The sequence below is a fragment of the Physeter macrocephalus genome, chromosome 14 (genome assembly GCF_002837175.3).
Source record: "Physeter macrocephalus isolate SW-GA chromosome 14, ASM283717v5, whole genome shotgun sequence".
Lineage (NCBI taxonomy): Eukaryota > Metazoa > Chordata > Mammalia > Artiodactyla > Physeteridae > Physeter > Physeter macrocephalus.
Genome location: NC_041227.1, coordinates 31,843,077 through 31,865,396, shown reverse-complemented (window position 1 = coordinate 31,865,396; position 22,320 = coordinate 31,843,077).

The window sequence follows — 22,320 nt, the reverse complement described above, 5'->3', positions numbered from 1 at the left end:
AATTTACAAGCAGCTCATGCAGCTCAATATCAAAAAAACAAACAATCCAATCCAAAAATGGGCAGAAGAACTAAATAGACATTTCTCTAAAGAAAATATATGGATTGTCAACAAACACATGAAAGAATGCTCAACATCATTAATCATTAGAGAAATGAAAATCAAAACTTCAATGAGATATCATCTCACACCGGTCAGTATGGCCGTCATCAAAAAATCTACAAACAATAAATTGTGGAGAGGGTGTGGAGAAAAGGGAACCCTCTTGCACTGTTGGTGGGAATGTAAATTGATACAGCCACTATGGAGAACAGTATGGGTGTTCCTTAAAAAATGAAAAATAGAGCTACCATACGACCCAGCAATCCCACGACTGGGCATATACCATGAGAAAACCATAATTCAAAAAGAGTCATGTACCAAAATGTTCATTGCAGCTCTATTTACAATAGCCATGACATGGAAGCCACCTAAGTGTCCATCAACAGTTGAATGGATAAAGAAGATGTGGCACATATATACAATGGAATATTACTCAGCCATAAAAAGAAATGAAATTGATTTCTTTGTAGTGAGGTGGATGGACCTAGAGTCTGTCATACAGAGTGAAGTAAGTCAGAAAGAGAAAACAAATACTGTACGTTAACACATGTATATGTAATCTAAAAAAAAGAAAAGAAATGGTCATGAAGAACCTACGGGCAAGAAGGGAATAAAGACACAGACCTACTAGAGAATGGACTTGAGGATATGGGGTGGGGGAAGGGTAAGCTGTGGCAAAGTGAGAGAGTGGCATGGACATATATACACTCCCAAACGTGTAATAGATAGCTAGTGGGAAGCAGCAGCATAGCACAGGGAGATCAGCTCAGTGCTTTGTGACCACCTAGAAGGGTGGGATGAGGAGGATGGGAGGGAGGGAGATGCAAGAGGGAAGAAATATGGGGACATATGTATATGTATAACTGATTCACTTAGTTATAAAGCAGAAACTAAGACACCATTGTAAAGCACTTATACTCCAATAAAGATGTTCAAAAAAAAATGTATGGTGAAATTACTAAAGCCATTTTATGATGAATAACAATTAGTAAGCAAAGATGAAACCCCATAAAAAATTAAGGTGTTAAAAATGGGAGAGATTAACACAACCTCATGAAGTCTAGAGAGGTACATATATGCCTACATATCATTAAAATGCAGCATAATAATTGCTACAAGGGAGTTATAAACTGAGCACTATTCCATTGGAATATATGAGACAGACTACCTGGGTAGCAACAAAAAAGTCTTCCTTTATTGATGAAACCTTTAAGACAAAATTTGAAGAAAGGATAGTTTTATAGGAAACTGGTGGCAGGGGCACCAGTGTGAAGTTTAGTGTGTGTACAAGGCAAGGGGGGCAACATTATTAAGGGCAAAAGGTTAAAGAAAGGGAGGCTTATTTGAAGAATTTCACAAAGCTTAGTGTTGTGTGGTGTTTTGTGCAATAAGGGGAATGGCAGGGCTTAAATTTGGTGGTAGCCTGATTATGCAAAAGCCTCCTTGACCTTCAAAGGAGCTAGATTTGCAACTGCAGACAAGTAAGCCCACTGAAAGATTGTGAGAAGGGGAGAGATATAGGAAGGGGAAGATTCACAGGTTAGAGAGGGTGCACTGGCAATGATGGGAGCTGGCCCCAGAACAGAGGTTTATAGGTGAGAAGAGAATCTATTGCACTAGCTCAGCAGACTCTGTGACCTTGGATTTGGCGAATAGGATGCATTTGAATGACCTGGTTATTGGGAGTTTAGAGAACATGCATTAAAAGGGAAAAAATGCAAGAGTAACAGTAAAAAGAACTGAGATTATATACTCTGGGGATTAGAGAGGTAGGAAAGAAAATGAAGACAGGAGAAACTGTCTGTTTTATAAAGATATAGCTGAATATTAATTGCTACATCATTAAATCTTTTTTTTAAGGGTCCAAGGAATACCAAACTCTATGTAGGAAACAGGAAAGGAAAGGGTGTCAGTGAAACCCTGTTTCCACAGCCTGAAATGTGTGGGTAGATTATCAAGATATTGAATCTGTGTTTAGTTTTTAATTTGGCCTAAAAAGGTGCCATTTGCTCCTTGGGAAAAATCTTATCCCAATACTGAGTTCTGAAGCCCCAGGTTTTCCTCTGTTACCATATTTTTGTCCACCGCTGTGCCCCATTCATAGTGACCACCCACACTTTTCCAACAAGGCTCTTGTTCCTAGAACAAATTAAGTGATTATGGAACGTGTTTCAAAACCCAGAGCAAGGCATTGCTTCTGAATAACCAGGTTTCTCAGAAACAAAGACTTTAATTTGAGTGGAGCTGGTCAAAAATCAAGGCACCCAGCAATTCCTTTCATACAACACAACCCAAACTTCCACTTTTCCTGCCCCACAAGAATCCCACAGTTTCAGCAACAGGAAACAAAATGTTGCCACTCTCAATCTAGGGCAGTACATCAACGGGGAGAAAAAAAAAACAAACTTGGATTTTGAAAAGCAGCTTTTATTAATGCACATAATCTGAAGTATCCCCTGGCCATGATCACTACCATCTTTGATGTGGCATCCGCATATTGTCCTCACATCCCTATGCCTCCGCAAGAGTGGGGGCGCCTAAATGAAAGCAGTATGGTAGGGCTGGAAAGAAATGCTTAACTATTGATCACAGTGTCGTAACACAGAAGCTCTGTGGATTTCCCGTTTGATACGATAGTTCTCAAGACCTAACAGAAACAGCTCAGATTCATTGCACAGGTCCCAAGGAGAAGCACAGCCTTGCTGCTCCTTCCGGCACATTTTGGCAGCGTTCCATCGAACATCTCAAGGAAATTCAACTCGGACAATGGCTTAACAAATGCATTCAAGGTCAGAGAAAATATTTCCCAACACTACTATTGATGTCGTGGCTTACTGCAGAGAGGACAGGAATCGCTAACTTCATTTGATGGTTAAAAGTCCTTTGTTTGTGGACTGCTCAGAAAATAGTTCCTCTCTTCTCCTTCAGTCTTCATTCCTAGGGCTTTACTTTGAATGGAAGAAGGGAAAGGTAACCTAATAATCTTTCTCTTTTTCTCTTTCCATCTTTTTTTCTTCCTCTTCTCTCTCAAGCACATAAACATGCACCACATACACAAGTACACTTGCAGGAAGATGTATATTTAAAAAAAAAAAACCTTCAAAGCTCTTCCAAAAATATCAGAGAGGTCAAAATAGTGAGCTTTTTCATTAGAATCTGAAAGTTCTGTGATTTTCCCATCAATCTATCTATATCAGAGCACACAGCCACAATTTTTATTTACTGTGCAGCATTTATTTATTAAAATAATGCATTTTGACAAACTTATGAACTTTCTCCTTCACTCCTCTGTTTATTCTAATTCCAATTCACCCGTCATCTCTGCAACCTACACTTTTTTTATATTTCCCATTATAAAATCTTTCTCATCACTTCTACTGGAGGCAAGACCAACAAGGGGTACAACCTAAGCAAACCAGTTAGGCTTCTCCTCTGTCTTCCTATCACGCTATTCCACACGCTCCAGAAACTTAATGGCCTCAGTCCATTTAGTCCGACACCACACTGTTAGTTAGCTGTTAGTTAGACAGCTAACTTCCCTGAAAGTGAAATTACTTGTCCTTTCAATCTGAACATAACTTCTTTTTTTTTTTTTCAGTGAACGTAATCACAGCAACATCTTAGGAGAATAAAAATTTTATTTTAATCTTTCCTCCTAAGACATAAGACAAAAACTTGCTTCCTTGATTCTTTAAAGATTTTATCTGTGCTTCATTTGCAGCAACATGAATGGACCTAGGGATTATCATACTAAGTGAAGTAAGTCAGACAGAGAAAGACAAATACCAAATGACATCACTTATATGTGGAATCTAAAAAAATGATACAAATGAACATATTTACAAAACAGAAACAGACCCCCAAACATAGAAAACAAATTTATGGTTACCAAAGGAGAAAGGGCAGTAGGGATAAATTAGGAGTTTGGGATTAATAGATACGCACTACTATATATAAAATAGATAAATAAAAAGGACCTACTGTATAGCACAGGGAACTATATTCAATATCTTATAATAACTTATAAAGGAAAATAATCTGAAAAAGAATGTATATGTTTATATACATGTATATATATAACTGAATCAATTTGCTGTACACCTGAAACTAACACAACATTGTAATTCAACTATACTTCAATAAATTTTTAAAAATCAAAAAAAAAGAAATAAAAAAAGATTACCTGCATTTATAAAAGATGAAGGTATAAACACTTGAGGATAAAATAGTATAGGTATCCCCATTTAGTCCTCTCTACCCCTTAATTGATTGTTTTACTCTATAAGTCAAAGTAATACCAGCTTCTTTAACAACAATAATAAATGGAAAATGTATAATGGCTAATACTCAATGGTGGAAATTTATTTCTACTTCCAAAATAGTTCATCCTAGTTGGTAAATAGCTCTACTCCAAGTGGCAGTTCCAGAATTCAAGGTCTTTTCATACTGTTCTTCCAACACAAGCTAATGGAAAAAGAAAGAACATTAGAAAGGCAAACATGGAAGATTTTTATAAGATAGTTCTCAAAGTAGTAAAGATCATATTCCACTAGCATGAACTTAGTTACATAATCACACTTATGAATAAGAGGTGCTGGAAATGTGTTCTAGCTGTAGGCTTAGGATGAAGTCAAGACAGATATGAAGATTAGCTAACGAGTCTCTGCCAAATTTACTTTCTGTTTAGAAAAATTCCTTTAGCTATTCTTTGAGTTGGTTTGCAAGCAATTCTCTTGCAAAGCTAAGCAATTCTCTTAGCTTTCCTTCATCTGAGAATGTCTTTATTTTCCCTTCATTCCTGAAGGATATTTTCATTGGATATAGAGTGCATAGCTGACAGGACTTTCCTTTCAGCACTGCCTTCTAGCCGTCATGATATCAGATGACAATAAAACTGTTGTTGAGGTGGTGTTTCTCTATTAATAATATGCTGTTAACTTTCTGGCTACTTTCAAGATTTCTTTAGTTTTCAGAATTTTTCATTATGATGTGTATTAGCATGAATTCCTTTGGATTTATCCTACCTGGGATTCTCTCAGCCTTTTGAAGCTGTGGGTTTATATGTCTTTTGCCAAATTTGGGAAATTTTCAGACACTGTTACTTCCAATCCCTTATCAATCCTCCTCTTTCTCTCCTTTCCTTCGTCAACTCTAATGATGTGAAAGTTAGCTCTTTTGTTGTTATCCCACAAGTCTCTGAGACTGTTTATCCTTTTCCAGAGTATTTTCTTTCTGCTGTTCAATTTGGGTAAATTCTATCGATCTGTCCTCAAGTTCACTAATTCTCTCCTCTGTCATCTTCACTCTATGATTGAGCTTATCCAGTGAGTTTTTAATTTCAACTGTATTATATTTCAGTTCTAAAATCTGCATTTGGTTCTTATTTACTACGTTTAATTCTTTGCTGAGATTTTCTGATTTTTCATTTGTTTCAAGAAAATTTGTAATTACTTGTTGAAGCATTTCTGTAATTGGCTGCTTTAAGGTTCTTGGCAGAGAATTCCAGCCTCTGAGTCATCTCTGTTGAATGTTTGATCTCATTCTAGTTGTGATTTTCCTGGTTCTTGGTATTATGAGTGATTTTCTATTTTATCCTGCACATTTTAGGTATTATTTTGTGAGACTCTGGATCCTATTTAATCTTATTGTTTAGCAGACAGTCCATCTTTTGAGGTGTAGCCTGAGGACCAGGTTGATGGATTGAGCTGGAGTGAAGCCTGAGGATTTGAGTTTCTAACAAAATTCCAAGTGATGCTGATGCCCCAGGTTTGGGTGAGGCACTGTGAGAACCAGAGCATTAGACACAAGGAAAGTTGGGTTTCCATGCTGGGTGATTTTACTTCCCACCAGGCCCTGCCAGAAACATGCTAGCAAATCTTGACACCAACTCAAACTTCCCTGTTGACCTAGGTGGGGTTGCTAGGGACTTTTACTTCCTTGCTGGGCCTTGCTAACACCTGAGAAGGGAGAACAGAGGGCTGAATTACACTGACTTGTTACTGGAAGGTGGGAGCAGAAGCTCAGCTGCTTACTGGGGAAACTTCTGGCACCAGAGGAAAGGAGGGAGGAAATAGAGTGCAGATTATCCCACCTCCCACTATCCCATTATGCATCGTTGATGCCAAGTATGAGAACCTCACTATTTTTGGAATCGGCATCTCAACATGTGGCTTCCAGAGTCACTGAGACACAGAGAGCAAGCGATGGAGGATCCTAATTCTCTGAAACCTTCTTCAGTTGAGACCTACCTAGAGGTGTACCACATTCTGGCAGGTCTTTCCACACTCCAAGTCCTGTTTCTCTTTTTTCTTCCCATCCATCACCAGCTAAACCTTACATTCTGATGCTTTATGACAAAGAAAAGGGGTAATTTTATACCCTTATACCTTCATACCTTGTTATCAGTTCACACAGGTATGGAAATCTTAATGGCATAACCTAAAAGCAGAGAGTGGGGAAGGAATTTAAGTGATTCACGCAGTATGATAATTATGTGTCAACTTGGCTAGGCTATGTGCCCAGATGTTTGCTCAAACTCCAGTCTAGATGTTGCTCTGAAGGTATTTTTTAGATGTGATTAATATTTAAATTAGTAATTTAATTTATTACTCTGTGTAAAGGAGATTTCCCTCTGTGATATGGGGGGGCCTCATCCAATCAGTTGAAGGCCTTAAGAGAAAAAGATTGATGTCCTCCAGAGGAAGAAGTGTTTCAGCTTCCAGACTGCATTGTGGACTCAAGTTGAAGCATTAACACCCCTGAGTCTCTAGCCTGCTGATCTGCCCTTCAAACTTTAAAATACATATTTCCACTGAATCTCTCTCTCTCTTTCTCTCTCTGTCTCTCTCTCTCTCTCACACACACACACACGCATCCTATTGTGTTCTTTTCTATGGAGAACCTTGACAGAGAAGTTAATAATAACAAATTTCATTGATTGGATGTCTGCTATCCTCACTATGCTAAAAGCTTTAGATTCCCTATTTAAGTTTCAAAATTACTATATGAGATAAGTATTATTATTGCACTTTTAAAATGAAGCAACCTAAATGTCCATCAACAGAGGAATGGATAAAGAAGATGTGGTACATATATACAATGGACTACAACTCAGCCATAAAAAGGAATGAAGTTGAGTCAATTGTAGAGATGTGGATGGACCTAGAGAATGTCATACAGAGTGAAGTAAGTCAGAAAGAGAAAAACAAATATCATATATTAACACATATATGTAGAATCTAGAAAAATGGTACAGATGAAACTATTTGCAAAGCATAGAGACACAGACATAGAGAACAAAAGTAGGGACACCAAGGGGGCAAAGGGGAGGTGGGATGAATTGGGAGATTGGGATTGACATATATACACTACTATGTATAAAATAGATAACTGATGAGAACCTACTGTATAGCACAGGGAACTCTACTCATTGCTCTGTAGTGACTTAAATGGGAAGGAAATCCAAAAAGGAGGAAATATATGTATACATATAGCTGATTCAGTTTGCTGTACAGCAGAAACTAACACAACATTGTAAAGCAACTATACTCCAATAAATTTTTTTTAATGAGGAAATTGAGTTACAAAGGGGATAAGTAACTTGTAGTTAAGACAGTAACATTTGATTTGAATTCAAATGTGCTGACTCCAAAGTCTTTTAACAACCACTGTACAAATTGGTTGGAATTCAAAACTCCTTGGTAACAGCATTAGAGTTGTATTAGCTTTTTATATCAGCCTCAAATGCTTAAATCATGAACATGAGGCACCTTTAACTTTAGGCTCTGTACCATGTAATGTACCTATATAGATGAACTATACCTGGTCTCTTCCTAGAGAATAATTCAATAGGATGTTCATCTGCCCACTGTTTTTTCATTTTCCTGACTATAAACTTAAGTAGCAAGAGGTGCTTGCTACTTCTTCACTACTGATGAAAGAGAGAATAAAAGAAAGTTGTTCAGTATAGTATTATCTTCTTCTATAGTAATTTATGGAGCCAATTATGGATGCTGCTTGGCATTGTCAATAAACCAACAAGTGTTTGAGAGTTCATTTCTTGTCCTTCCCTGTTACTACAGCCAGGAAGATATAGTTCTATAAGATACACTAACTTGTGGTGGCATTTACAGACTTTTAGGGAGCATAATGAACATATATGAAGCAATTAGAGAGCAGCATAGTCCAGAACACATTTAAGTGACAAATTGTTCAAAGAAGTGAATTTACAGATGGACTGGCATAGCTATGAAAAATAAGCTAAAGACATACAGATGGCCAAAAGGCACATGAAAAGATGCTCAGCATTGCTAATTATTAGAGAAATGCAAATCAAAACTGCAATGAGGTATCACCTCACACCGGTCAGAAAAGCCATCATCAAAAGTCTACAAATAATAAATGCTGGAGAGGGTGTGGAGCAAAGGGAACCCTCCTACACTGTTGGTGGAAATGTAAATTGGTACAGCCACTATGGAGAACAGTATGGAGGTTCCCTAAAAAACTAAAAATAGAGTTACCATATGATCCTGCAATCCCACTCCTGGGCATATATCTGGAGAAAATAAAACTTGAAAAGATACATGTACACCAATGTTCATCAGCCCTATTTACAATAGCCAGGACATGGAAGCAACCTAAATGTCCATCAACAGAGGAATGGATAAAGAATATATGGTACTTTATATATATATATTATATATATATATATAAAATATATAATGGAATATTACTCAGCAATAAAAAAGGATGAAATAATACCATTTGCAGTAACATGGATGGACCAGAGATTATCTTACTAAATGAAGTAAGCCAGACAGAGAAAGACAAATATCATATGATATATCTTATATGTGGAATCTAAATTTTTTTTAAAAGACAAAAATGAACTTATTTCCACAACAGAAAGAAACTCACAGACACAGAAAAAAAACTTATGGTTACCGAAGTGGAATAAAGGGTGGGAGGAGGGATAAATTAGGAGGCTGGGATTAACATATACCCACTATTATGTATAAAATAAATAGATTAACATATACATAATACTATGTATAAAATAGATAACTAAAAGGACCTACTGTATAGCACAAGGAACTATGCTCAATATTATGTAATAACCTATAAGGGATAAGAATCTAAAAAAGAATCTGAAAATAATATAAGGTAAAATAATCTGAAAAAGAATCACTGGGCTGTACTCCTAAAACTTACACGATATTGTAAATCAACTATTTTTCAATAAAAATTTTTAAAAAAAAATATGCTGGAGCCACTAGGATTAGAAAAGTCAAAAGGATGCATAAGATCCATTTCGTGCATTATTCTAGGCTGTGGTTCTCAAACTCTAGCAGAGAACAGAACAACCTGGAGGGAGGGCCTGTTAAAACATAGATTGCTGAGCCCGATCCCTAGAGTTTCTGATTCAGCAGGTGTGGAGCACAGCCAGAGAATCTGTGTTTACCAGGTGCTTCTGATACTACTGGACTAAGGACAACACTTTAATAACCACTGGTCTATCTAGGCTATTCACACTAATGGGCTGGGTCTGTTAGCAACTTACACATTTCAGAGATCAACTTATAATACCTGCTGTTGGCTTTGAGGTCTTCTGATTTTTCTTTCACCTTCTTGAATTTCATTGCTCTTCCTGCAATAAATGTGTCCTAATGACAAACTCTAGGCTATGCCACTTCAAAGAAAATGATGGCAATGGAGCCAAAAACTGACTGCCTGGATGAAACCAACATTGATTGTTCTGTTTGAAAATAGTTCAATCTTTGATACATTCATCTACAAATCCTACATCAAAGTGAACTCCCAGGTTCTGTCAGATTTCTTCTTTCTAGTAAGAGATGAAACGTTTGTCTGCTGTCATTCTCTTAACGTAATAATTAGACAGTGTGATAATACAGTTTTCCTGGTGTTTAGAATCCTTGATCATATATTGTAATCATAAATATAGGCCACAGACTCAATGACTTAATTATAGTGGGATGGTAGACTGATAGAGAAAAACTTCTATCCTCAGGGTAGAAAATGAGTCTTTTGAACATATTTTAGAGTCAATCTATGGTAAACACTTAAAAATAGATTGAGTGCTTATAACTCAATCTCACATGGTGGTTTGAATATCCCCTTGACATATTCACCTTCATGTCTTCACACCTGCTCCACTTAGCATGTTCTCTCAGCTCATCCTCGTCACACCAAATTCCTCAGCTTTTTCGAAGCCCAGATCATGTCTGTTCAATCCATTGACCTATGACTCCTCTTGTCGACACCCATTTATTTATCGAACACATCCTATCCACCCAGGCTCCGTGCTAGGAGCTAAAGATACAAGGTGAATGAAACACAAGAGAATACCCTGTGGTGAGGGAGACAGACCTGTAAACATATAAAGGCAATAAAGTATCAGGGGGGCTATCATAGAAGTATAATGGCTACATTTTGACTCAAAAAAAAAGGATCAACTTTGCTTTTTCTGTATTTTTTTGTATTATTATGTTTTTTGTATTATCCTCTAAAACATCATGTGAGTGAATTCTGTCTTCCTCTGTCAATGTTTCATGTATTCTCAAAAAATTGTTTCTTAACAAATGTTGAAATGGTCATTGATTTATACATTTAATGTTAAAAATGTCCTCTGTGAAGCCTAAGTATTTATAAAATCCCTCTCATTATAGTGAGAGCATAAAAGAAAAGGCATCAAATGGTAAGTAACCCCAACATTCCAATAGGTTGATGAGTTCAATATATAAGCTCTCTGAATAAATTATCATATATAACTATATATATAAAACTATATATATCGACATGGAAATAATTAACATTAGATGTGGGAAACAGAGGAAATTAGATCATAGCCAGATATTTCCTTAGAATCCCCTTCCATCATCGGCAAAAAACAACAACAACAAAGTGATTTGTTAGTATCCTAGTGGGGAGAAATTAGAGTTTATAAGAACCACAGACCAGAGATGTCTGGCTACACTGCTAGTAGTTGTATATATATGAACTCTATTAGTAATTACACAAAAAACTTTAAACCATGCAATTCCATCTGCAGTGTTAAGAAATCTTGTCCTAGAAGAAAACTCAGACATTAAGTACCACAATGACATTTGTAGGTACTTCTCTATTCTCTAAAATATGACAACAAGAGGGCGAATACCAATATAATGGAGAGGAGTGAATGGAAGAGTTCCATTTTTCTTGACCTGGCTATGCTTTATACCCTGGATTGGATCCATGTCTAAACAATAATAGATCATAGAAACATTTACTATTAATGTGAACACCTGATTTCTGCAGAACTATGCAGTTCCACTGTATGAACTCAGTGGTCCTTCTAAAATGTTATAAACTCTCAATTTCATGGGCACTCTCACTCTTGGACAAATGGTAATTTGATTAGTTTATAGGTAACATTGAAGGTCCTATTTTGCAATAGTAGTTCCCCTTGCAATTTTAAAAGCTGTATGTAGTAATCCCTACCTTAATATGAAATGGGAAGTCAAATTCCCTAGAGCAAATTATAAATTCAAAGGAAAGAAATCCTCAAAGCAATCAAAACACATGTCTCAAAAACCTCTACACAAATGCTTATGATCTCATAAGTCATTCAGCCACTCATTGGGCACTCAGCATCTCAGAAGGAATAAATTGACATTAAGTTATTTTATGAAAGCTATTGAGTTTTATGGTTTAATGTTAGGGACTTTACTTTGTTTCAAAAGCATATGGTTTAGCTGCATATGTATACGTATTTAGTTGCATACTGGAGTGAACATGCAGAGAGATTAGTCCAGCATAACAACAATGTTGTTGAAAACCAAATAATTCCTAATTGCATGTCTACCCCAAGTCAACATGAAGATATTAAGAATCACTGTGACATCAAGATGGAATGGTCACTAACTGGTCGAGAGGAAATAGAGCAATTATAAAAAGTTGACTTAATCATTAAAAACAGTATAGCCAAATAGTATAGAGGCAAACAATTGCATACACTTCAAAAGCTCCTCAGTCCACAAGTTCATTGCTTGTCCCAAATTTTGTTTTTTGCTGTATCTTCAGAGGTTAAATCAGCACCTAACAAGCTCACTTCCCTAAACAGTACTCAAACAGCATCACTGCTTTATTTCATTTCTAACCCATATGACTGGACTTTCCCGTACAGAAGAGGTACATGAAAAAGCAAAGCTTAGTCTCAGCTTTGCTATTTATAATATTCTTACTTTATTTTCCTAGGTTGCAGTCTTGAATATTGCTTAATGAGTAGCTGTTTAGTGATCCCTGCTATATGTCAGACTATATATGCATGTATAATTAATAACACTTAGAAGTAATTGAACAGTCCTATAAAAAAGACTATAAGGGCTTCCCTGGTGGCACAGTGGTTGAGAGTCCGCCTGCCAATGCAGGGGACACGGGTTCGTGCCCCGGTCCGGGAAGATTCCACATGCCGCGGAGCGGCTGGGCCCGTGAGCCATGGCCGCTGAGACTGTGCGTCCGGAGCCTGTGCTCCGAAACGGGAGAGGCCACAACAGTGAGAGGCCCGCGTACCGCAAAAAAAAAAAAAGACTATAATCTTCACCTTACATGTATCCTACAATCAGTCAATGGATAAATTAGATTTGAAATGATGTCTTTCTGATTTCAAATCCCATATCCTAGCTGTGTCCCTCCTCTGCATTCTCTTTTTTAGACTAAAACTGCTAGAGAAACGAAAACCACAACATTGCATTATTATAAGGAATAACACAAGAACAAGAGGATGATCTTATTATTCCCTCTTCAAGGGAGTGGTATAAGTATCTAATTACACAAATGATAAAATATGGATCACTACTCTACCTGGCTCATACTTATTTTTGTCTCCTTGAAACTTCTGAAGATTTAGAAGTCAAAGTCAAATGAAGTGGATAGTACAGGATAAAAACATTATATGAGGAAAGAGAATTACTTAAGATGTACCAGACTTTATTTAAATCTAGGCTCTTAGGAGTGACAATGTACAGGTTACACAAAGCTGGAATGGCATGAATGAAAGTTTTGAAGACACTGACACAATCTTGATTCTTGGAGTGAAACATCTGACCTAAGCATTTCCCTCATCTTCACTCTCCAATGTGTAAATTGGTTGTAAAATGGGTCACATGAAAACCTCTCCTTTTCTTCTTCAAGGACATCATTTGCTATCATCTGAATTATAATAATCAGAGTTTTGTAAAATAAACATGGCCATGATTATTTCTTGTATGATTTTAATGAAGAAATTAGGCAAAAACATGAGGTTTATAGTTTCAGATACCTGTATGTGATCTTATTTGACTTTAGTTTTCTTTCTCCACTAGATTTTTATGGATAATTCTAAAGATAAAAACATTAATTTCATAAAAGGATTTTATGGGCAGAAAATGTGGTTTGGAATCCTGGCTGATAGCTTCATCGTGAAAGAAGCCAATTACTCCTTACCCACCTAGTCTGTGACATTCTTTGCCAAGAATTCTCCACAGGATTCAGGGGTTTATAAAGGAGAGGACCCCCACCCCATATGCTACCAGTTTCATTTCGTGCTCTACCTGCATCTTTTGCTCCAGGCACAAGACGACTTGAGTTTTCTACAATATGCCATGTACTCAATTATCCTTGTGTTTTGCTCCATTTGTTTTATTATTTCTGTTCCCAATCATTTCTACTCAGTCTTCCTCATTTACCTTCTGCTACCTGTTTACCATTTGTTACCTGACTTTCATAGCTCTAGTCTTCTACCTGAGGCCTTTACTATTTTCCTTCTTCCTGCTCCAGGTATAACACTTGCTCACATGGCTTTGCCTGCTCCCTTCACAAGAATAGCAAACTTCTTAAAAGCAAAGATGATGGTGTGTATGCTTCATACCCTCAACCCTTACAACGTGCTTATCACACAGTACATCCTCAGAGATATTTGCAGGATGAGGGAAGAACTTGCAGATAATTTAAGCTTTTGCACTTGTGTGCTCTGCTTTAAAAAAGATGGAGCTACTGACATATCATGAGTAGAATTGGGGCAGGCACTTTATTTCTGGTAAATAATTGTATGCTCATAGGGAAAATTAGAAACTTTCCCCAAATTGAAAAAACTTATCATGTTAAGAAAGAGTATAAGTATTCAACTTGAATAAATTTTATTTTAATTTCATAACTATCTTAGAAGAGAAAGAAAAAAAAAGCATAGAAGTGTTCCACCCAAGGTGATAGAGTGAGTTTAGCACAAATAGTGAAATGCCTGCTTTTCCAATGCTAGGTCACAATCAGGCTTCATTCATCCTGTAAATTTCACATATGTCTCAAGGAGAGTGTCACTATCTTGAATCCATTGCTCCATCTTAGCTTGGAGGAGCCATGGGAGCAGTATTAGCCAGTTAAATCTACATTGACTTTCTAAATCTGAATCATGTTGAGACTGTGTAGGCTGCCAAGTTCAAGCATGGTTCCTTTTTCTAGGAGAGTTTTGCCTAAGTTGTGAGGCTGAGACCAGTGAGTCTTTTGCACCCTCTGCTATGAGCATTTTTCCAAACAGGACCTCACCTCACACTCTCCCAGTGGAAAGAAGCCATAGGATCTGCTAACTGAAAGGCTGCTGAGCCTTGAAAATGGCATTGCTAACATTCCTCACAGTTGGCCTTCTCTTCTCAGAATTACACTTTAAATGGAATCAATGCCCTAAGGGTTTGGTCCTATTCATTTAATTTGTTCTAATTTATTCTCCCTCTGGATCCCTACCTTACAAGAAATGTAAACTCAGCCAAAAGAGCACATCTCTCTGTAGAATGGAGAGTAGAAAATGTTGTCATATTTGAAGGACATCGTCAGAGGTAAGTCCATTTACAGCTACTTATGTTTGAAAATTGCTTGTTCCTGTCTTAGGGTTGGGATGTAGGCTCCCTCCAGGCATCTCATATTTGAGAGATACAGTCTGACCTATTTGGGTGTCATATTCTGTCAGACAATTTTAAATCCTGAAACCCCAGAATGATTCTGTTGCTAGAAATTAACCAAATCAAATGAAAATATGGCAACATAAAGTTATTTTAGATGCAAGAAGCTTTCCTTGCTTGAAAAGTTGGTTCTAAAGTATAAGTAGGGGCTTCTCTGGTGGCGCAGTGGTTGCGCATCCGCCTGCCGATGCAGGGGAACCGGGTTCGCGCCATAAGTAAATAAACAGAATCAGAAACAATGATAAATTGGTGTGAATATAAGTTTGGATGTCGGTGGGAATAAGACCACTTCACATTCAGCTTGAGTAGAAAAAAGTTGTTGTTTTTTTAAGTTTTGTTTTCCTTTAATTATTTTACTAAATCACCCTACACAAAGTGTGGAAACCAGAAGTCTGCTAAATCTAATTTATACATTATTCCTCCACCCCCACTCCACCCCACCCACCAAAAATAAAACCATGAATGACGGTAGGAACAGTAGGAGTTCATAGTCGATCTTTTTGATGCATTGAATTTGAAACAATGATACAGTGTGATGAGTGGTGAACATCAGCTTGGAATATAGAGTAGCCTGTTTGTTTGTTAGCATCATTTGAAACCATTGGAACAATATCTTAGTAAAAACAACTGCAGGTAAGTACATTTAGAGCACATAGCATACAATTATTTAAAATTCTAAGTTTTAGGGCCAAATTATTTTTGCTATAACCCGATTCTTGTTAGGATCTTCAAACACCTTGACATGTAGATAATAATCTGAGCACCCAGATCATGTCTTGTGGAAATTCAAAGCCCCCACTGGGCAAGATTATTGTAATTTTCTAAGGGACCTTAGATTGGTCAGGTTGGAGCAACCCACGCTTTTAAACATCAACCTCTTTGGTGTCTGAATCATTTAATTTTTTAAAAGTGAGCATCAGTGTATGATGAGTCCAGGTATTCCGTGGCATCCATCCAGATGATAAAGCCGAAGACAGCATGCCATTTCTTACCTAGACAGCATACTGTTTGCACCTTGTGCTTATCCCACAACATAAAGAAGTCATCTTTCTCTCTAAATGGCTAATTGCATTAAGAGGTACAGTGTCAGAGAAACTTCAAGAGGGAAAAGTAATGGTCTCTAGGACTTGGTCTCCAATGATAGAGTCTCCTATTTACAGCTTGTCTTAACCCCTTTCATTAATCTCTCTCATCACCTAATAAACTTCTTCTATCGAAGTAAGAGTTACGGCAAATTTATCCACCTGGGTCTTAGTTGTAGCTATGTGGTGTGAAAAATAAAGTCTTCTTTAATCCACAAGACGTCGTTCCTTGAGGACAACAGTCATTCCTTGAAAGTACTAATTGGGGCTAGGACTCTTTTTTCTTGTTTTTTAGGAGATGATAGGTTGTAATAGTCATACCTTCCTGGAAAATTCAAGCATGCAAGTCTTTCAGGTGGTAGTAACTTAGCTAGTGGTCTTCTAACTGGTTACTTTTAATAAAAGAATTTTTCCTCCAAAGTGTAACACTTATACATAAAGATGGTGATAGAGGGATAAATGTTTTGGAAACACAGTTGGGACCCCAATGGCTTGGGCATTTGGCACCTCTCTTGTTCTCTATAATAGCTCCTCATACTCTAAAAAAGTATAATGTTCCATGAAACTCAGTCAGAAAGCAACAAGACTAAACTAAGGGAGAACTCAGGAAGATGGTTTAAATCAATGTTTATATTTGACAAGAGTCACATAAAGGTGACCACCATTCATCACTAGCATGTCTTATTTATATATACTCCAAAATCGGTCTTTCACACCTTGCAAAACTCATGTAGATTTAAGAATGACTGGAGAGATAAATAAACCATAATTGGGGTGGCTGTTTTCATCCAATTCGGCATTCCCACTTGCCACTGTAGAGTCCAGAGCTGCTTATTTAATACCTTCTTTTGCCACATGAGCAGCTCATGCCTTTGCTCAAAATGAAGAATTCATCTATTAGACACCATCTTCTTTTCACGAATCAGGTCCCACACACCTCGCTTGAGGAAAGACCCTTTTAAATGGGTACAGCAAGACCCTGTGCCCCTTCTCCAAACCCAGGGCCAGTTTTCAGCATCCCTAGCCTCTTCCATGGCTATCTGTGACTAAGCTAAATGGTTCAACCCCAACCCCACTGACTTTCCCCACTCTCATTTAAATTTAAATCTTAGCTTTCATTCTGTGAGCATCTGGGTTTGACCCCACTGCCTCTTCTGGTTCCCAACCCAGAAGGTCTCTTATTAATTTCTAAATATCAAGGCTATGAGTCCTTGATTGAAGTCAGAACTGCAAGTACTGGCTGGTTTCCCCCAATCCTGTCTCTATTCACACCTCAACCAACCTCTGCAATGTAGCTGGGCTAGGACATCTCAGATCATGAGCTTAGGTAAGACTGAATCAAAGTATCTTTGAAATAATTATCTCCTAACCTGAAGATGGTAGAAGATGTGATTCATTGGGGACTGGAATACTGTGGGGATGATGCACATGCAAAATAGAATTACAAAACCAAGGAAAAGATGAATTTAACTTGACAATTAACTTTCTATTCATCTACCTTTTGAGGTTCTGGAAATTCATTTCTTGTGAACACCTGATGCCTTCTCAGACTTTTACAGCAATCAGGATACTTACAGAGCTTAAGTTTCATAAGAGAGAGATAACTATCTGTTGAACATTGTCACACTGCAAGCTTTATAGATGAATTTTCTGCAGCTTAGGCCCTTGGCTCTAAGACAGAGTTTGTACTTTTAAAGAATTCCAGTCCCAACATAAGATCACAGTCACAGACAGTGCAATTTAGATGCAATTCTTTTTCTGTTTGTTTTTTAAGTCCCATGGTGGGCCATGGGCTTGAAAGACATGCAGGCTACTTGAGTGGTGAGTTAGATAGTTTCCTACTCAGCCAATTATCAAAGTTTAGCACAGCTGGCCAAAGCAGTTTTCTACTCAAAGTCAAGTCCTCCAGTTCATGGACCTCAAACCAGGTATCTTAAGCATCATCACTCTCTGCAGGATACTCTACTTGGACCCCCAAAGGCAGGGCCATGGGCATGTGGACACTAATTGTGGGGACATGAGGATATAGTTAGATAACTAGGTTTTCTAGTCACTGTAAATGTACCTGTTTTGTTAGAGTCTATTATCAACAAGATAAAGAGACTTGTCCTAAATACCAACACCATGAGTTGTCAAAATATACCTCAGGGTAAGAGAAGGGAGAAGTTTGGACTGGACTTGTTTCTTGAGTGAGGATAACTCCTCATAGAAGTATAGGTTAATTCTTTGCTTTAGGAAAGTCCTTGAACTAAAAACATAATTAGGTTGGTTATGACCAGTCCCTTATACTTATCTGGTGATTGACCCAAACAGACCATTTGGTTTTGATGCTGGTCAGTTCATGGCAAAGGGATGACTAAGCTTTTGTAAAAATCACTTTCCTAATGATATCCTTTCCAGAGCAGTCCGATAGTCTAGAGTTGAAATTTGAATCTCTCAAGACAGACCTCCCTCCTCTATCAGAGGCCATAGGTAGGTAAATAGGCATCCCCACTCTTGTGAAGTGTCTTAAATTCTCACAGTTCTCATAGAAGCTCAGGAGAGTAACCATTCTCCAGAGTTAACTGACTTTATATGCATATGACTGTTTCTTACTGTTTCTTTAAACAATGTGTCAAGAAAGAAACCAAAATGCCATAATACTCAGTGGCACCCAAGAACCACAAGGTGGCCATAAATGCATATGCTGGAGAATAGAAGCATATATAGTCATTGCATGAATAAACGAAGTTGGCTGATGTCCCTGGGCAGCCATTTGAATCTCTGAAGGCAGAAGTGCAAGGTCAGGACAGCATTTCTGTTCTCGCCACCACAAAAGTGGCAAAGCCAAAGTGCTAATGAAGGGTGTGATGGTAAGTCAAGGGTCCAGAGGAAGATCAAGAAGAGAATTTAATGTAATTCACAGTTTGCAAAGACCAGTTCGGAACATATTCCGGAAGTGGAACACAAGTGCTAAAGAGACCCATTTTGGTATTTATGACTATTTTTAAGGAACCTTACTGAGATGAATAGATGTTTGATAAATTTTGGCCTAACCATATGATATTGACAATATTGGACTTTGTCAAGGAATTAATTTTGAGCAAATTCTTAGGATACCGTTCTAGAACTTGAGTCAAAACTTGTTGCTTAATGAGCTGCTCTAGGGAGAGGCACCACAGAAAGGGTATAAGTAATCTGTGCTTAAGAGAAATACCTCAGTAAGAATAATTTTCCATTGTGTACAAATTGTCATCAGATCCTTATGAACACTAACTCCACTTGACAAGTGAGGAAACACCAGTGTAGGAGGCTCGGTTGAGGGTGGAGTGGACTTCAGTCAACACCTCTATGTTGTTTCCCTGAGGCAGAGCCACTCTGTTTATTCTCACTGTGAGCCAAGCCACACTGTCACCTCCTGACCCAGGACCAGTTTGAAGGCATCATCTTCTCCTATTCCATGCTACTTTACCTCATGTAATGCCACACTTGCAGCCAAGGCATCATGTCCTCTCCTGACCAGTATCTACCACTGACAAAGATGTTTCTGAGAACTGTATACTCTCTCTCCCTATTGTTTTAGGTCAAGCCAGTGCAACTGTGCTTTTCCCTGATTAGTTGTCCTGGATTCTATGCCACAAATAGGGAAAGCCATCATTGCCTTACCATGGTTATCTTCGTACTATTTTATATCTTTTCCCATAGAAGTTATCGTTGTTACCTTGGGATATATTTACACAGCAAAGATGGGCAGAGAAGTGACTCAAAACTTAGAACTTATAAAAGTCAAATGTTCAAGGTTACAGAGTTGGGCTAATAACAGAACCAGAACCATGTCTAGATTCCTGAATTCTTCATCGGGCTTTTTTCCATTCCATCAACCTCCTTAGGCATCTTTCAATGAAGTGTTCATCTTACAACATATCCCACCTCAAATCTCCCAGAGGTGCTGATTAGCGACCAAACCCACGACCTGATTTGTCCACTTCATGATCTAATAAGGACTTTGGGGCCAAAATGAGCACTTCAATCTTACTCCCTCTCACTCTTGCATTGTGCTTTTTTTCCGTGTGTGCATTTGAGGCTGCATGCATTTCAAGAATGCTTGGAGGTATTCCTTTGTAGCTAACAGAAGATTTCACCAATGATTCTGTCTCATCCCCCATCCACATGTTTGAACATCATTCCTCCAATGTTGTTTAGAAACCAGAGACCTCTTTTCCATTTCCTGGTAATGCTTAATTTTCTTTTCTTTTTATTGCTGGTTAGTGTGCTAAAGCAGCCTTGTACAGGCTCATAAGAGTCCACTGTGCACATGTTTTCCCAAGTTGAACAAATGCTTGATATTAGCCATGGCAGAATATTTACACAATGTAAGTTGGCACATGCTAAAAACCAGTGATTTCATTTTTTTAAAAGCCAATTGTTTTATTATATCATTTCATTTTCTTAATAACAGCTCTACTAAGATATAATTTGCAGAGAGCCAACTGTTACCCATTTCCTTTACCAACACACTCTACTTTCTGACCCCTCAGAAGAAAGCAAGACTCCTTATTCCAGATGACTTTATTCACCTTTGCTGAAAACTTAGGATGAGGTTCTACCTTACAATACCTCCAATAATTTTGCTATTGAACTGCTACTTCAGCCTAAATATTCTGTGTTCCCTAAATCAGAGTGAGATAGGTGTGCCTGGGCCATCTTCTCCAGGCTCATACCTGTTAATGCCTCAAGGAAAATAGCTCCTGCAGGTTTTGCTGGCATTTATTATTTGCATTTTCCTAATTACTAAGAAGGATAAGGCTATTGTAGACACTCTAACTCCAGCCAATCCACAGATAAATGCAGCCACTGGAGAGAGCCCAGCTGAAACCATCAGAAGCACTACTCCACAGCTCACATAATCTTAATAAGTAATACATCCTTGTTTTAATGTATCAAGTTTTGAGGTGGTTTTTCACATATCAATGGATAACTGACAGAGCATCTCTTCACTCAACATATTTACAACTGAATTATGAACAACCAAGTCCCAGGCTGCTTTCTTTGGCTTTAGGGCATCTCATATTTCTTAAAGGACTGCATCTTTGGGAAGATTCAGCCATAGGAAAAGGGGGTAAACCCAGGATAAGTCCCACAACATGTAATGGAGAGAAGAACAGTGTAGGAGAGCCAACTGAGTAAACAGAGAAACTTTACAAAGTAAAGACATACAACTGTAGCTGGCCACTGAGTGAGTTCTGAAAAAAATTCCCCAGGAGCGGGCTCCAGAGATCAAACTAGAAGGATCCCAGCCTTTTTTTCTGTTGAGTCACTACCGTTGTTAATAAAAGGTCTCATTCCGCATATTTTATGCCCCTCTTCAGAGCCTTGGAATACCTGGGGGCTGCCATATGCCTTCAAAGAAGAGCTATTTCATAATACGTCACAAAATTAAGCTCCAAAGAGAGGTAGAACCCAGAGTAAGAGACTCAGTTAATGGAAGCAGACGATGCCTCTTGGGACTATTGAAAAGGGCTAATAACCATGACAAGTATCTCTTGGATGCCCTTCTGTTTTTATGTTGCTTCAGACACAGAATATACACAGGATAGCAAGATTTTTCACACTCATCGTAAGAGGCTACCTTGTCAACAAGAATCCCCTCTGTTACCACTTACCTTAGAATCTCCAGTTAGGTGCATACACTTCAAGATTTAACATCAATCCTCCTCGACCATATATTTATTCTGACAGCATGCTCTATTTGAAGACATTGGAGTTGAATTAAAAATATAAAGGACCGGGAGCAGGCAAGATGGCGGAAGAGTAAGACGCGGAGATCACCTTCCTCTTTATTCTGACAGCATGCTCTATTTGAAGACATTGGAGTTGAATTAAAAATATAAAGGACCGGGAGCAGGCAAGATGGCGGAAGAGTAAGACGCGGAGATCACCTTCCTCTTCACAGATACATCAGAAACACAGCTACACGTGGAACTTCTCCTATAGAACACCCACCGAACGCTGGCAGAAGACCTCAGACCTCACAAAAGGCAAGAAACCCCCCACGTACCTGGGTAGGCAGAAGAAAAAAGAATAAACAGAGACAAAGAATAGGTACGGGACCTGCACCAGTGGGAGGGAGCCGTGAAGGAGGAAAGGTTCCCACACACTAGAAGCCCCTTCGC